Consider the following 18478-nt stretch of genomic DNA (forward strand, 5'->3'; position numbering starts at 1 on the left):
TGTAGAGCATGTACAGACCAAACAATTGGCACAGGTTGAAAATGAGAGGAAAATCTTGGCTAGGGAGTTGATTGAAAGGAATAATGAAGTGGTGGTACTCAAGTTGAAGGTAGTTGAGCTCTAGAAAAAGATTGATTCCCATATCTATGTCGTGGTAATGCCAAAAAACCCACAGAATCCAACTGAGCACTTAACCAAGGTCTTAACAGAGCTGCAACTATTAGAGAGTGAACTTAAAATGATCCCAATTGACCTACATAATAAAAATAACACACTGAAAAATAAGGAGAAACAACTCAAGTCCACCAAGGCAACTATGGATTAAATCGATAATAAGTATCAATTGGCATAAGACAATATCAAAACAAAAGGGAAACATGGCCCTCGTCAAAGATAGGTAGGTAATCTGGGATGATATGATCTTCAAAATAATAAAAAATTATGGGAACACTTGTAACTAGTCGCAGAATAGGAACATGTAGTAAAAACAACTCAATTCTCTGTCGAATCAGCCAAAGAGGAGAATGCTAGGAATCCCAACATTGTTGAGAAGTTCATCAAGTTCCTAGATGAGAAATCAGTTGATTAATTAAGGGAAATAGGCATTGCTGACAGCATATGTGTAATCATAGAATTCGCCAAAGTGATCCAGAAGAAGGAAGTGAGGGATAGGGTTGAAACATGTGTGAATGAGATGACAAAGTTAGTTGCAACATTCAACTCTAATTTTGACCAGAGGAATAGAGAAGGGTTACCTGGCTGTTGAGATTTCCAAGGATAGTTTCTATTGTGGGAGAAATATGAGAAATTTTTAGTTGAGTCCAAGAGCAAGGTGGAGTCATCACATGATAAGTCTACCAACCTCAAGGCAAACACCATAGTGAACCACCTGCAAAGATACTTCTAGTTTCTATGGCTCACGAATACCTTATTTGTGGCCAGAAAAATTTACACTGAGCTCGCAAATTTAAGGATGGACTATGGTACCCTTATTCACACTCTCGTACCAAAACCAATTATGTGCCAAAGATTTAACCAGTTGGTTAACCCATCGCGAGTCTAGGTAGTGGAGCATGAGTCCACTTCGAAGGATTAAGCGAGTCGGAAGTGAATATATTTTCTGATTTGAAATCATATCATATCTTTGCCATTTGGACAATTTTGTAAATATTTTATTTTACAAGAAAGAATCAAGTTGTTATGTAATTATTGGAATGGTTAGGCCTTTGGAATGCTCACACAACTTATTATTTTAGATATTTGTTTCACTACAAGGTATTTTGTAATTGTTTTCGTTCGGACTCTCCCAATAAAAGGGAAGAAGAACTCTGTTGTGGGGAAAAATGCCTATGCAGGACGATCCTATCCACCTAAGGTGTGACAGTACCTTAGCAACAAACGAATACAGCTACTTCGGTTTCTTCCTTTATGAAATATGAAAGAGAGGAGATTGGTAGACTTACCGTTATCTTCTGGTTGTCCCTCGATCTAGATCCTCTCCTCTTTGCGTGTCCACAGCTACTTGCCTCCTCGCTTTTGCTTCCACAAGATCACAAGAGAACAACTACCTGTGACAAGAGAACAACTACTTGCAACAAGAGAAGGACACAATACAAAGGCAAATATACATATTCATAAATGATTCAGGATTAGAAGTAAATCAAATACACTAATGCAAATCATACAATAAACACCAGCATATAGGAAAGAACCAAGAAGCTTTATTGATTGATAAACAAGGTTCAGGAAGAGATACAACCCATAGGGTTCCAACCCAGCATCTCCTTCCCAGCAGAATGAAATTCCTTCTTCAGCCCCTTTCAAAGCATAAACACCCAATGATCCAACCACAAACCAACAACAATTCTTTGCATTCACAATATTCCAGCCTCCCTTGACCTCATGAGAGAGATCTATATATAGGAGTTTTGGAGAAAGGATGAGTCAGCTTGAGGCTGGCATGAAGCTGACTAGTGTTCTCTCCCACTTCAGTTCTTGAGTCCACTTGGAGGTTCTTGCTTCCACTTGGAGATTTGGAACCTCTTACTCATCACCAGTCGAATTCCCTGATCCAAGTGTCATTTTGGAAGCTTCCTGGGCATTGACACCTTGAGAAATGAGTCTGCCACTTGTCCAATTACGCTCAGCGCAGGTAGCCTTCTTTGCAGTTGACATTCAGCGCAGGTAGATAGTGGAGCAGTTGACATTCAGCGTAGATGCTCAGTGGAGCAGTTGACATGATCCAGAATTGCCTTGTTTTTTGAGTGTTTTCAGGTGGAGAACTTTTGTAAACTGTTGTGGTTTGCTGGCCTTGTTCCTCTAGGAGTAGGAACAACATTTTTAGGGACTTTGGATCCCTTAATTATTGACATTTCATGCTCAGTGATGCAAGGCACAAAAATGTCTATAACAAACTCATTTGTAGGGGTTTGATTTTGATGGTAAGAGGTTGCAATATTCTGCAAGTTTTGCAAGTTATGAAGTGTTATGACATGTATGTTGTTATGAAAGATTAATGAAGGAGCTTTTGTTGATTCTAAGCAATGATATGTGGAGTATGCGTTTCTATATTTTATTTTATCATTTACATATGTGTTTCTTTCCTCTTAGAAATCGTGTAATTGTAGCTACTAGATTTCAATATTCTATGAAAAATTTATCTATGTTGTGTTATTGAAAATGGTACTTGTAGATGTAAGACTGAAAGCCTTAAAATGCACTCCATGTTTTCTAATTTCATTTCCTTTGTCTATACATTATTTTTCTAAAGTTTAGTGCAGAGGATTCTATCTCTCACCCTCTACGCCATATTTCCTTCTATTATCTCTACCCTCACCTATACTACAATGGCTAAAGAAGCTTCACTTTCTGTCTGTAGGCCACCATGGATGAACTATAATTCTTTGGAATGAAATAATGTCAATGTGTGTAATGTGGTTAGTCTCTGAGTATGATTATTGAAACAAATTTAAATCTTTTTATTTAAGTCTCGAGAAACAATGATTCATCTTCAAGGGACTTCAAGTTGTCCTAGGCACTAACCATTTTCCTCAAACCAGGGGTTGTCTCTAAAAGACAAAACACCCTGCACCCCAATTCATTTGCACAACTTTTTTTATCACATGATCTCTCTGCTTCCATAGCAATTGTGACACAATATTTCTTCCCTACCTTATTGAGGTGCACTACACTACTAGCCCGCATAACAATTACTCCACGTGTCAGGTAATTTTTTGCTCTTGACCTGCTATCATGATTTTTTTAGTAGACTAATGTTACGTAATCTCCCACATGACCTTTAGACTTCATGACCTTCTACTTTCCAACTTTATATATACCCATAATCATTCATATTCCTCGAACACAATAATTTTTCCCATTTTTTCTATTTCCCTCTATTATCTTCTCGTCTACCCTGGAATCCTCTCTTTGTGCATCTCATTCCTTCGGAAATTTCTCATGTCACAACCCTCATCCATAATGTAACATTCCCCCATGTGTAACAATCCTTTCCACATATATGGGCTATGCTATGATTTTGCACAACGCTACATATTAACTACCTATCTATATCACTGCGCAAGTCTACTTTCTAGTCTACCTAACATCCTTGCACAATGACACAGGCCTTTCACATTGTCTATATTAATCACTTGTGGAACGATATACCTTATCATGATATATATTACCTCACTATGCATAATATATTCCTAATCTAGATCTTCTCATTGTTCCATAGTGAAACCTTCCTATGAATATTACACTGGTAATTTGTGATCCATTGTATCACAAGAACCTCCCTCATTGCAATTGCAAATGTATTTCATAACCTTGATTTCCCAATTGCACCACATAATATTATCATATATTCCTTCATTGTGTCACATCACTACGTCATAGACTAATTACCCTCACTACGCCATTATGTAACTCAATCACAAAAACTATATTGTCTTTTGCATCAAACATTTAATTTCTTTTTGTTTTCTAACATTGTTGTCATGATGAATAAATTTGATGCGTCAGGTTTAGTGGATCTACATTATGTTAACCTCTCATCAACTTCAAGAGAAATGGATCCCCAAAAGAATAGGCCTAGGAAAGAAATTATATAAGAAAGGCCATTGGAGAATTCAATTGCCTCAATCCTCACATATATTGAAAAAACATGTTTCATTAATAAATGTATGACAATAACTTTTTCCCCAATATATCATTTATTTTCTCGAAAGGAGATCCTTGATGAAGAGGAAGACAATGAGGTATACAAAAATGTCAAAAGGCCTTGGTTGCACAAAGTTGCATCACATTCGACAATATTCCCTTGTGGAGATACCATCAAATGGATTATAAAGTGCATTGATATTTGAGATATGTCCATTCAAGACAACCATGGTGAAGACATCATTGAATTCACATAGCACCGCATTGTTGAATACAACAAATTTACCTTATATCAAGTGCCACTCATGGCAAACAGGTATGGAAATTTCTTCCTAAAGAGTTGGTGGCAAGACTCCAACAAATTCTATACTAAGGTTGATTAGGCTTATAAGACTAAGTTGATGAGGAAGACATATCATTTAATCATGGCTACGTGTTTTCGACTCTATGGAAAACCTAATGCAAAGACATTTGAAGAAAGTTGGGTGCATTTAATATATACTTACACCAAGCAAGAAGTATATTCATATGGGTAGAAATTGTTATGAAACCAGCTCAAGAAAAGATAGAAAAGATAGATCAACGCCTTAGAATTCAACCTCTTTGAGGGAGCAACCTCCTTTACATTACTTTAAATGAACAATTATTGGATGATACAAATGAAAAGACCTCCTTTCTATATATAGGAGTTTGAGGGGTCATAACATAATCAGAGCCGACATAACAATAATAATGTAAGGGCACAATAATAATAATAGTGGGCTTCTATGGGGCACAATAGTAACAATATGGGCAGTACATGGGTACATCAATATAATAAGTGGGTTGTACTAATAACAATAAGGGGTTACACTAGTAGTATAGGGGCCTAACATGCCCCTCTTCTTCAAAAAGCGTTGTCCTCAACGCTTGAGTAGTTCTCGATGCTTATGTATAAAATTATTGTCCTCCCATGTGGAATCTTCAGCGGTTAAGTTCTTCCACTTGATGAGATACTCTGAAATTGATCGATTTCGTAGCTGCTGGGTTCTTGTTTCTGTGACTGCTCCAGGTTCCAATATGATTTTTCCTTCCTCTTCAATTTCTAGCAATATTGTTTGAATTGAGATCTTTTGCAACTTTTGAATAAGTGGACATACTTCTTCGTCCTTCTTCCATTCATCCCTTGCTTCGTTTATCCAATCTGGTTGGATAATAGAAATAGCACAAAACGATGCTTCCACATCCTCATCCTTGAAGAGTCTTCCCATTTGGTAAGGTCGCCCTTTTTTAAGTGCATTTAGTATTGCCAACATTTCCTTCTCATAAATAGCTTGCTTGAGATGTAGCAGTAAAAATACCCAATCACCTACATCAAAACATTTTTCACTACAATGTTGATCTACCTGTTGCTTCATTTGATTTTGCACTGAAGTGGTGTTATCCTTTAAAAGTTGGAGAACTTGTTGTTGATGCTCGATGTGATCTTTCACTACTTGAACCTTTTTCTTCTTGATATGTCCTTCTATCTCTAGAGTTTTAGGAGTGGTAATTTCTTCCAATCCTTTACAAGATATGGTCGGATTCATTTCTTGATGCTCTATGTGATCTTTCACTTCTTGAACATTTTTCTTCTTGATATTTCCTTCTATCTTGATAGTTTGAGGAGTGGTAATTTCGACCAACGAATTACAAAATATGGTTAGATTCATTTCTTCTTTCTCGATTTTATATTTCATTTCTTGCACCTTTTTCTTCTTGATATGTCCTTCTATCTTGAGAGTTTGAGGAGTGGTAATTCTTGCCAATGCTTTACAAGATATCGTTTGATTCATTTTTTCTTTCTCTGGGGTCAGGTCTTGGCTTATATCTTCTTCTTTTGACATTTCTTGATCCTTTTCTTCCTCCTCTTCATATTCTATATAAAATAATTTCTTCTCAGCACACTTACCTTTAGTGTTGAAATTTGGTATTAGAGGATAGGTGGTTCCCTTAGGCTTTGATCTTTGGCCTAGGGAAAAGTGTCCAAAAGAATTTAATTTTTCTCCTAAATTGACTTTATAATTTTATAAAGTTAAATCTAATTTAAAAGTGACTTTAAGTGATAAAGTTACTAAGTCTAATTTTAAAGTGACTTTTATAAAGTCAATGAAAAATTAGAAAGGAAAAGTGACTTTGGAAATAAATGACTAAGTGGGTCTTTATTAAAGTGGAGTGAATTAAAAAATAAAAAGTGAAATTTAAATGAGCATTTAATCTCAGCCATTGATCTAAATCTATTTCAGCCATTGGATTTAGAGATCACCCAAAAGTCACTTGGGTCACCCAAAAGTCATTTGGAGTGATATTAAGGGAGGAAAAGGAGGAAAATATCACATTTGATTCAATTCTTTCATGAGAAGATTGGGAGAAGGAGAGCAAGAGAGCAAGAGAGATTTCTGAGCAGGGAGGAGAAGGAGACAACAGCTTGGCACACATTCCAAGGAAGCAGTTGAGCAGATTTGTACAGTTGATTTAGCACACAGTGAAAGGTAGATTTTGGCATGATTTTCGAGAAGAGGTTTGCACAAAAATCGAGGAGTAGTTTGCTGGTTTTTCTGCACGTAAAATGAGGGCCATACAACAGCATTTAATGCTGAAAGTGTGCACAAAAATCAAGGAGACCGTACAACATTTATTCCTGTCTTGTTTGCTGTAATGTCTAGTTTGCTGTGAAGAATGAGAAAAGAGATAAGTTGTAAATTTGCTTGCTTATTTTTTGCTGAAAATTTCTCACTGTAAAAGGCAATTTTCAGAAATAAAGAAGAGCTCTCAAACTGGTTTTCCCCAAGAGTTGTAGGGGGTTTTTCCAGGGTCACATTGACCAAAAATCTCAGTGTTTAAATGTGTTTTAATGGTTGTTTATTAGCGCTGATTTTTATTTCTGCAATTTCCGGCATTTTGTAAAATTTCTAGAATTTGTGTTTTCAGCAAATTTATTTTTTTTCAGCTTGTTAAATGTATGGTTATGGGAAAGGGCATTTAACTATATGGGAGAAATAAGGAGAAACTGAAAACCAGGGTGGGAAAACAAAAATTTCTACATGGTATCAGAGCTTGAGTGCTGAAGGGCAGTTTGGGACAGCAAAAGGAAAAATTACAGTTGTTGATTTTTCACTCAGAAAATTTCAGCAAGCTGATTTTTTCATAAACATCAGTTTTATCTTTACTACAGCAGTGTTATTTTTCAGTTTTAGGACAACAGGATGTCATTGGGATTGAGGGTGGAGGATAGGCTGGATGGGCATATAAATTACAGCATTTGGAAGGAGAGAATGCAGAGTATCTTTGAGGAGGCAGAAGTCTGGGATATCATGGTGCATACCAAACAGAACCCTGTTGTTGTGCCTACTGATGCTACTCAGTTGGCAGCTTATAATAAAAAGAACAACAAGGGTAAGAGGCTAATTCTAGACGGAATCAAAGACCATTGCATTCCTCATGTGAGAGGAAAGAGCAATGCCCATGAGATGTGGACAACATTGTCCAATCTCTACCAGAGTATCAATGAGAATTGGAAGATGGTCCTGAAGGAGAAGCTGAAGAACATTAAGATGGGTAATGATAGTGCAACTGGATATCTCACAAAGATTACTAATGTGAGAGATGAGTTGGCACCGATTGGAGAGGCCATTCCACCCACTGAGTTGGTGCGGATTGCAGTGAATGGCCTCCCCCTTTCAAGGTTGAACTTTGCTGATGGGGTTTGTGCACATGAGACCCTTCCCACATGGGAGAGGTTTTGGGATGATTGCATTCAGACAGAGATCAGAAAAGGTCAGCTTGGGGCAGCCAAGCAAGTTGAGCAGGATGAGGATGTAGCACTCGTGGCAGGAGGCAAGAAAGGCAAAGGGAAGAAGCAGGCTTCCACAAGCAGTGGTGGGGGCAAAGGAAAAGGTAAAGGTAAACAGGGGAACACACAGAAGGACTATTCCAAGGTGAAGTGTTGATATTTTCAAAAGATGGGACATTATGCAGTTGTGTGTCCAGAGAAGAAGAAGAAGAAGGGGAAGAACCAGGACGTGGCAGCTTCAGCAGAGATTGAGGACATTTCTGGTCGTTTTGACCGAGAGTTTGCGTTCACTACGTGTGAGTCCTCTAGTGCAGGATCACCTGCCACACAGGTTCAGAGGGAGCATGCTTTTCCCTCAATTAGTGGAGCATCTTCAGGTATCTAGTATGTGGATAGTGGGGCTTCACATCATATGACAGGAGTCCGTGAGTACTTCTCAGAGCTTTCAGAGAGTGGCACTGATATTGAGGTAGTACTCGGTGATGACAGAGTTGTTAGAGCAGTTAGGGTGGGGACAGTGACATTTCAGAGGGAGTCCAAACCTCCCTTGAAGGTGTCAGAGGTTCTTTATGTGCCAGGGATGAGGAAGAACCTCATATCCATCTCAGCTTTGGAGGACAGAGGATATGAGGTACTGTTTAGGGGAGGACAGGTGTTGATGTATCCCAGGGGCACTCCAGCTGATTCAGCTAGAATGATAGGTGTACACCATGCAAAGGTGTAAAAGTTTGCATTCCAACCCCTTTTGGCATTGAGCAGTAGTACCGACAACAGAGCTAGCAGTTCTGAGCTGTGTGAGATTTGGCACCGCAGGATGGGACATATGTATCATGGAGCCTTGAGGACATTGCAGGAGATCACTACAGGTGTGCCAGATTTCAGTACTGATCACTTTCATACTTCCAGAGGTTGTGCGATGGGCAAATTTGGCAAATCCCCTTTTCCCAGCAGTGACAGCAGAGCGACGGGGATACTTGATTTGATTCATTCCGATGTGAGCGGTCGGATGTCTCATGTTTCCTTGAGTGGATATGAGTACTATGTTTTATTCATTGATGATCACTCCAGGAGGACCTGGATTTACTTTTTGAAGACCAAGAGTGAGGTCTTCAAGCAGTTTCAGGAGTTCAGAGCTCTTGTGGAGACTCAGACAGGTCGAAAGATCAAGTCCTTGAGGTTGGACAATGGAGGAGAGTACACCCTTGGAGAGTTTGTTGACTATTGTGCGGAGGCAGGCATTAGGAGGGAGTTCACTGTTCCTTACAACCCCCAGCAGAACGGGGTTGCGGAGAGGAAGAACAAATCCATCATAGGGGCTGCCAAATCCATGTTACATGATCAGGGGTTGCCATTGTTCTTGTGGGCAGAGGCCTGCAACACAGCTGTTTACTTGCAGAACAGGAGTCCGCATCGTGCCTTGGGGCACATGACTCCGGAGGAGGCTTTCTCTGGGAAGAAGCCTGATATTGGTCATCTTCATATCTTTGGATGCATTACATACTCCTATATACCCAAGGAGAAGAGGACCAAACTAGAGCCCACCGCAGAGAAGGATATCTTTATGGGCTACAGTGAGACCTCAAAGGCCTTTCGGATTTACATTCCTGCACAGAGGAGAGTTGTTGTCAGACGAGATGTGAAGTTCGAGGAGGATAGGGCCTTTAGGAGGTCACGGGAGTTAGAGTATCTGGATCAGCCAGACCCTCAACAGCAATTGAGTCAGTCGTAGGAATCCAGTGGGTAGGGATCAGGAGGATCCAGAGGTACATCTATGAGGATGTCAGGTCCGTTAGTGAGCAGTGGCTCGCCGAGCCATAGGGGTGGTGCTCCGGGCAGCATGCAGAGCAGTTCACAGAGCAGTTCACTAGGGAGTCCATTGATGGACAGTTCACACGGTGCCTCAGCTTCTACAGGTTCAGGTGCAGGCAGGAGGACAGCAGACAGACAGTCAGGAGTTCAGGCTACTGATGGTGATGAGGAGGAGGAGTTTCATTCTCCTATGGGAGAAGCATGCTCAGGGAAGAGAAAGCCCAAGTGGCTTCAGGACACCTTGAGAGATGCCACATCTGTTGCTGAGCCGAGGAGGCCGGTCAGAGAGAGTAGACCACCTGAGAGGTTTTGTAGTTATATGGCGATGGTTACCAACATCCTTGACTCTGAGCCTTCTAGCTATGAGGAGGCAGCTAGCCAGTAGGTCTGGAGAGAGGCCATGCAGGAGTATTCTTCTATCATGAAGAATGATGTTTGGGAGGTGGTGCCGAGGCCTAAGGGCAAATCCGTGGTTACTTCCAGATGGATTTACAAGGTAAAGCATGCTGCAGATGGCAGCATTGAGAAATTCAAAACGAGGTTTGTGGCTAGAGGGTTCTCCCAGGTAGAGGGAGTTGATTATGAGGAGACCTTCGCTCTCGTGGCTCGATATACTTCGATCCGCTCCATTATATCGATAGCAGCAGAGATGGGTTGGAAGATCCACCAGATGGATGTGAAGACCACATTTCTCAATGGCTTCATACAGGAGGAGGTGTACATTGAGCAGCCACAGGGCTTTGAGGTGCATGGGAAGGTGTCCCATGTGTGCAGATTGAAGAAGGCCCTTTATGGCCTGAAGCAAGCTCCCAAAGCTTGGTACTCTAGGATAGATACATATTTGCAGGGGATGGGTTTCACAAAGAGTGAGGCAGATCCGAACCTTTACTTTATTGTGATTGGTGAGGAGCCTCTCATTCTGGTGCTGTATGTGGATGACTTGATCATTACGGGTGCAGAGAGACTCATAGAGCACTGCAAGAGAGATCTTGCGACGGAGTTTGAGATGAAGGACATCGGCTTGATGCATTACTTTTTGGGTTTGGAGGTGTGGTAGGAGGAGGGGCATTTCTTTCTGGGGCAGGGGAAGTATATTGTGGACATCCTTAGCAGATTCCACATGGAGGATTGTAGACCAATGTCGACACAAATGATCACCAACTGGAAGAAGCTTCATGCTTCGGATTCCGAGTTGGTGGATCCCACATTGTACAGGCAGTTGATTGGTTCCTTGATGTATTTGGTCAACACTAGACCAGATATCTGTTTTGCAGTCAACACGATGAGTCAGTTTATGTGTGAGCCTTAGAAGGTTCACTCGGTGGCTGCAAAATACATTTTGCGATACTTGCAGGGGACAGTGGATTATGGTCTGGACTACAGGCAGGGAGATGGAGTGAGATTGGCAGGGTACACCGATTCTGATTGGGCAGGTTGTGCTTCTGATAAGAAGAGCACTTCAGGGTGCTGTTTTGGGTTGGGTTCAGCAGTAGTGTCATGGTTCAGCTGGAAGCGGCAATCAGTAGCACTGAGTTCAGCCGAAGTAGAGTATATGGCAGCCAGTCTAGCTAGTTGTGAGGCTATCTGGCTTCGCACGATGTTGTTTGGCTTATTTGGTCAGTCGTTGAGACCTTCAGTGATTTACTGTGATAATCAGAGTTGCATTAAAGTCACAGAGAATCCAGTATTTCATGACAGGTCAAAGCATATTGTGATCAGATATCATTTCATCAGAGACTATGTTTAGAAGGGAGTTGTGAAGCTTGAGTATATTTCCACTGATGAGCAGGTTGCAGATATCCTTACCAAAGGCTTACCATGGGGCAAGCATGTCTACTTCAGAGACAAGATGGGTGTGGTGAGGAACACCTTCCTCGGTAAGAGGGAGTGTTGAAATTTGGTACCGGAGGACAGGTGGTTCCCTTAGGCTTTGATCTTTGGCCTAGGGAAAAGTGTCCAAAAGAATTTATTTTTTCTCCTAAAGTGACTTTATAATTTTATAAAGTTAAATCTAATTTAAAAGTGACTTTAAGTGATAAAGTTACTAAGTCTAATTTTAAAGTGACTTTTATAAAGTCAATGAAAAATTAGAAAGGAAAAGTGACTTTGGAAATAAATGACTAAGTGGGTCTTTATTAAAGTGGGGTGAATTAAAAAATAAAAAGTGAGATTTAAATGAGCATTTAATCTAAGCCATTGATCTAAATCTATTTCAGCCATTGGATTTAGAGATCACCCAAAAGTCATTTGGAGTTATATTAAGGGAGGAAAATGAGGAAAAGATCACATTCGATTCAATTCTTTCATGAGCAGATTGGGAGAAGGAGAGCAAGAGAGCAAGAGAGATTTCTGAGCAGGGAGGAGAAGGAGACAACAGCTTGGCACACATTCCAAGGCAGCAGTTGAGCAGATTTGTATAGCTGATTCAGCACACAGTGAAAGGCATATTTTGACACGATTTTCGAGGAGAGGTTTGCACAAAAATCGAGGAGCAGTTTGTTGGTTTTTCTGCATGCAAAACGAGGGCCATACAACAGCATTTAATGTTGAAAGTGGGCACGAAAATCGAGGAGACCGTACAACATTTATTGCTGTCATGTTTGCTGTAATTTCCAGTTTGCTGTGAAGCATGGGAAAAGAGATAAGTTGTAAAATTGTTTGCTGATTTTTTGTTGAAAATTTCTCACTGTAAAAGGCAATTTTCAGAAATAAAGAAGAGCTCTCAAACTGGTTTTCCCCAAGAGTTGTAGGGGGTTTTTCCAGGGTCACATTGACCAAAAATCTCAGTGTTTAAATGTGTTTTAATGGTTGTTTATTACTGCTGATTTTTATTTCTGCAATTTCCAGCATTCTGTAAAATTTCCAGAATTTGTGTTTTCAGCAATTTTTTTTTTTTTTTTTTCAGCTTGTTAAATGTATGGTTATGGGAAAGGACATTTAACTATATGGGAGAAATAAGGAGAAACTGAAAACCGGGGTGGAAAACAGAAATTTCTACATTTAGTGCATTTGTTATCACAATTATAACAAAGCCCTTTTTCTCTTTTTTCTTCCAATTGTTGCGGTGTAACCCTTGTAGGTTGTGGAAGGCTAAGAGGAACAACACTTCCATCCTTATAGTTGTGAGGGGTATGCTTCCTGGTTTCCATAAATTTTCTTTCCATTATGTCACAAAGCCCTTTTACTCTTTCCAATTGTTGTGGTGTTGCTCTAAAGAAGGTGTTTCTCTTTTTATCCTCATAATGTGCTATCATTTCCTTCGTGAAAATTGACCACGTAACAAGTTGTTTACGAGAACAAAGCCCTTCATACCATAAAAATTTATCTAGTTCTAAATATGAAGATGCAATACATACCTTTCGTAATAGTGGTACACCATGTAGATCAAAATATTGCTCCATCTGAAGTATCCAATTTACTGGATCCTTGCCATCAAACTTCCTCATCTTGTTTTTTCTTGATTTTAGGAGCTCAACCTTGAGATGACTGTAACTCTATACTTTAGGATCTTTAAGTTCTGAAATTGTGACCTACAGTAGCCCTCTATGTCCTATTTCCAATGCAACCAGTATGATCCAAATTGGATTCTCCAAGAAAGAGTTATGTACAATCTCCCAAGATGACCTGATTATAGACCTTTCTAGAAGAGCGAACTTGTATGAAGTGCCACGTGTCACTGTTTCGACCTTTCGCTCCAAAAAAATATATACAAGAAACTAAAGTCTATCCTCTTTCTGTACCTTCTTACAAAATTTCAATCCTATGCTAAGAGAGAAATTTATGATGATTTTCCCCAGGTCACCTGTTTGGAATGTAATTTAGGAGTCCGCAAAAATACCAACTTCCATAGATCATATCTCCGCAAATATAGCGCGAAAAACTCTGAAAGTTGGAGCCAAGGTTCAGCGCAATTTCTTCTCAAATGGGTTTTTTTGCAACTTCTGAAACATCACCGAAAAATAGTTATAGCGAAAATTCCACGATGACCTGTTTGGAGCAGCGAAACCCTAGAACCCAAAGCTTTGATACCAAATGTTATGAAACCAGCTCAAGAAAAGATAGAAAAGATAGAAAAGATAGATCAACGCCTTAGAATTCAGCCTCTTCGAGGGGGAAACCTCCTTTACATTACATAAATGAACAATTCTTGGATGATACAAATGAAAAGACCTCCTTTCTATATATAGGAGTCTAAGGGATCATAACATAATCAGAGCCGACACAACAATAATAATGTAAGGGATCAATAATAATAATAGTGGGCTTCTATGGGGCACAATAGTAACAATATGGGCACTACATGGGTACATCAATATAATAAGTGGGTTGTACTAATAACAATAATGGGTTACACTAGTAGTGTAGGGGCCTAACAGAAATTATAGTAACTTATATTCAAACAAGAATAGGAGAGTATTGACTCCAGTAATAGGAAAACAACCATATTTTTATATGGCATTGTATATTCTTGATTGTTTGTGCTCTAAATTCAAATTTAAGGTGTCGGAATGTAAACAAAAATTCTCTCCAGATATTTATCCAATACAATTGTACTACAAGGACATGTTGGAAAACAATTATATGCCATGTTACACAAGAATAGTTGAATATTTTAACTCGCCATTATTTTTCATCCTCTTTGATTGTGACTCACCTTTCATACTAGACCATGCCAAGGAAACGTTGCAAGGTGCAGTTGATTGGTTCACACCACCTAATGTTGAATACATCATAATGTTCAAAGAATGTAATACCCTACATCAACTCTCATTATCTGTCATTTCCAAAGTGATTCTATAGGAAGTGTCATATCAAGTGACCATCTGAGCATACCCTTTCTACATAGATACCTACTATATAAAATGTTATAAAGAAGCATTGGTTGAAGCCACTAACTCAAAACGCTTCAAATTTGGGGAACTCGATTTTTATAGGTACAATCCAAGAGGCATAATAACAACAAATTCTTCTCAGTTGAAATATATGTGGAGATCCACATTGAAAACCAAAGAGGATGAAGAGAAAATCAATAATTACTATAATGTTGTAGTGGTCGTGGATGCTCAAAAAAATGCTAATGGATCTCAACCTACAAATGATGTTGAGCTTTCCACTTGAGATTCTTGAAAATGGAAAGACACCAAAGATAGAAAGGTTTCCCAAGAAAGGGAGAGGGAAAAAGAAGCAGCCAAAAGAGAAAGGAAAAAACAAGAAGTTGAAAGAATACCAACGACTAGAAAAGGAAAGGGAGAAAAAGGAGAAAGAAAAAGTTGAAAAAAAGGAAAAAGAATAAAGAGAAAGAACACAAGAGAGGAATAAGAAAGAAAGAAGTAAGAACATGAGAGAAGGAAGCAGGAAGAAGAATGATTGGTAAAAGAGAGATTAGAGAAACAAGCACATGAATAAGAAAGAGAGAAGGAGCAGAGATAAAACGAGGCTCAAGACGTAGGTTTATATCTTGCCCAATATAGATGTATACCCATAAAACTACTCGCAAGAGGCCATATACCATCGGAGAGATGGGCATCACACTTGGCGAATAAAATGAAGTCCTAGATGTAGCAAGCTTCCATGTTGATCACGTCTATAACAAGTCTATCTAGGAAATACTCAAATATTTAGCCTGAGAAATGGAAAAACAATATTGGTAACCACTAAATGGAACATAGTTTCTAACACGTTGAACAATCGATTAGCCATTCCTTTAGCAGAAATAACTTTTGCAACTACCACAAAGAGAAACATTGAACACCTGATGGATAAAATTAGAGCTATAAAAGAACCTAAAAAAGGCATAATAGGAAAATAACAGGCTTTGTTAAGAAAATAAATCCTTATTAGCTTTAATCTCTTGTGGTAAATATTATGAAGAAGTAGCACTAGAAGAAAATAAATAATTAGAAGATAGTATCAAATAGTTGTACTTATGTCAATCCAATATCTAGTCAAAATATCTAGTCAAAATAAAAGGAATGCAACTAAATAAAACCATGATGAGAATCAACCTAATGCACGAATGGAGTATGACATACTGAGATTTGCCAAAAATATTTCCAAGAAAATCTAAACAAGGTAGAGAAATAGATAAAGTAGAAATCAATATTGACATAAGAGCCTAATAAATGGGTGAAAAGGAAGTAACAAGAGTTGTTTTCACATATCAACAATAGTATAGTTTAATGCTAAGATTGATCAAAGTCCAAAAGCTAGTCCCAATTAGAGCACAAGGGATAGTGAGTCTAGAGTAACAAATGGTGGAGCATGAAATAGATAAATTATACAGACATGTGGACTAGAAATGGCATGAAGAGACACAAATACAACAAAGGAATCCTTGGAACAATATTTGGTGGAGCCCACCATGTCACACACTATTCTTACATCTTTCTTCCACAAGGTGTAGACCGATATGAAGGTAGTAGTACCCAATACCTATGACCATGAAGCTATGAATGAAAGGTTGATTTTGAAGAAAAATTTGTCCATTACAAGGCTTGGTACACCCATGTAACCCAAGGGTTGAAAGATATAGCAATATTTGCGCTATAAAAAGAGCCTCTTGACACAACAACTTACACCAATTAAAATTGGGCTTATATTATTGACTATTTACCATGCTCTATTACTTTAGACCAATTCCCATCGTTTGGTATGTTAATTAATAATATTTTTCATTATTAAGTTCCCTTGCATAGTCTCTCATAAAGTCAAAAGAAACAACCCGCCCAAAATGTTAGAGATAAAAACCATCCAAAAAAGATTGACACAAGACATATTTGGAAACAAAGAAGGATAGTGGGGCCAACTAAAGAAGTTTCTTTTTTAAGGCCCAACACAATGGGGTTTACCCTTTTTAATGAGGGGCGGGGATGCGGAAAATGGAGAAAGGGTAAAAATTACACTTGCACAAGTGGAAGTGGAAGTGGATGTGGATGAGAAGAAGAAAGTCATAAAATCTACTAATGGAGAAAGATGTCAGGCAATAGATTGTGTGATTGTTCGAATAATGAAAGCCAGAAAAGTCTTGCATCAGCAACAATTAATGAGGGATTTTGTTCAAGAACTTCAAAAGATATTTGCTCCAGAAATTAAAGCTATCAGAAAAAGAATTGATGAATTGATAACAAGGGAGTATTTGGAACCGGACAAAGACGATTCCAACCTACTAAAATATGTAGCCTAGGACAAAGACGACTCCAGCCTACTAAAATATGTGTCTTAGGACAAAGACCATACATATGATATAATGGATTATTAGTTTTTATTTCCTACTTCCATTTGAATATCAACGCTTTGATATTGCTTTATAATTTCATTTTCTTCTTATATTCTTCATACAATATTGATATATTTATTTTTGCATTATTTCACAATCTTATTATATCTTTATTTCATATTATATATTTCTTTTCTTTTCTTTTATTTCTTGAAAGTTTCACAATCTAATGTATGCTTAACTTAATGTATATGAGATGTTTCAACTTTCATCATTTATACATGTTTTTATATCAGTATTAGGCCTAAATCTTTTATTTTATAAGAATTAAGAATGATTTAAATAAAAATAAATGTTTTTTTTAAACAGGGTATATATAATAATAATTTGAGTAAGTAGTTGTTTCTACTTTGGAAAAAATTGAGTGGGTTAATTCAATTTAATCAACTTTTCTTGGAAAGCAAAAATGTTGATTTCCAATAACAACAAAAATTAAGTTAGATCTAAGATTTTTGGTGTGATCTAAGATCAATTGAATTTTCTGTCCTTTCTGTGTTTCTGTGAATATTCTAAAAGATAACAGTATGCATAGGGATATTTTAATCTGATTTGCTAGATTTTGAAAAATTAGTATTTGCGCTATAAAAAGATCCTCTTGACACAACACTTTACACCCATTAAAATTGTGCTCATATTCTTGACTATGTACCATGCTCTATTACTTTACTCTAATTCCCATCATCTGGTATGTTACTCAATGATCTTACAAACCCCCTTATTGTTTATTATTAAGTTCCCTTGCATAGTCTCTCATAAAATCAAAATAAACAACCCTCCCAAAATGTTAGAGATAACAACCCTCCGAACAATGATTGATATAAGACATATTTCGAAACAAAGGGGCCAACTAAAGAAGTTTCTTTTTTCATGCCCAACCAAATGGGGTTTCCCCTTTTCAATGTGGGGCGGGGATGCAGAAAATGGAGAAAGGGTAAAAAGGTGGGTGACAACAAGCTACAATTATTGAATAACATTTTTCACATTGATTCTTGACTCCATACCTTGCACTTTCTTACTCTCCTCCAATAGTCCCACAAAGCTCCATACGAACCCCACAATTATTCATTGTTAAGTCCCCTTACACATAGTGTCCCTTAAAGCCAAAGGTAACAACCTCCCATAATGCCAAAGATAATAATCATCCAAATAGTAATTGGAACAAGATAACATAGAGTCAAAGAGAAACACTCTCTAAACAATGATTGGCACACTACAAAACTAGATTTATCACATTCAACAATGAACTTGTGAGTAGCTAGTGTAAGATTTTGAGAATGCCATGGCATATATACCCACCTTTTCCAATGAGAAAATTGTTACTATTCAAATGCAAAGATTTATGTGATTAGGAGAAATGACATTGAGTAGCTTGAGACTTAAAATGCAAAGCATATCAGAGTTTGGAGCCATTTTCAGAG

The sequence above is a fragment of the Pinus tabuliformis genome, chromosome 1_2, assembly GCF_031772625.1.
Source record: "Pinus tabuliformis cultivar Carrire ecotype Pingquan chromosome 1_2, CPIR1, whole genome shotgun sequence".
Taxonomy (NCBI): domain Eukaryota; kingdom Viridiplantae; phylum Streptophyta; class Pinopsida; order Pinales; family Pinaceae; genus Pinus; species Pinus tabuliformis.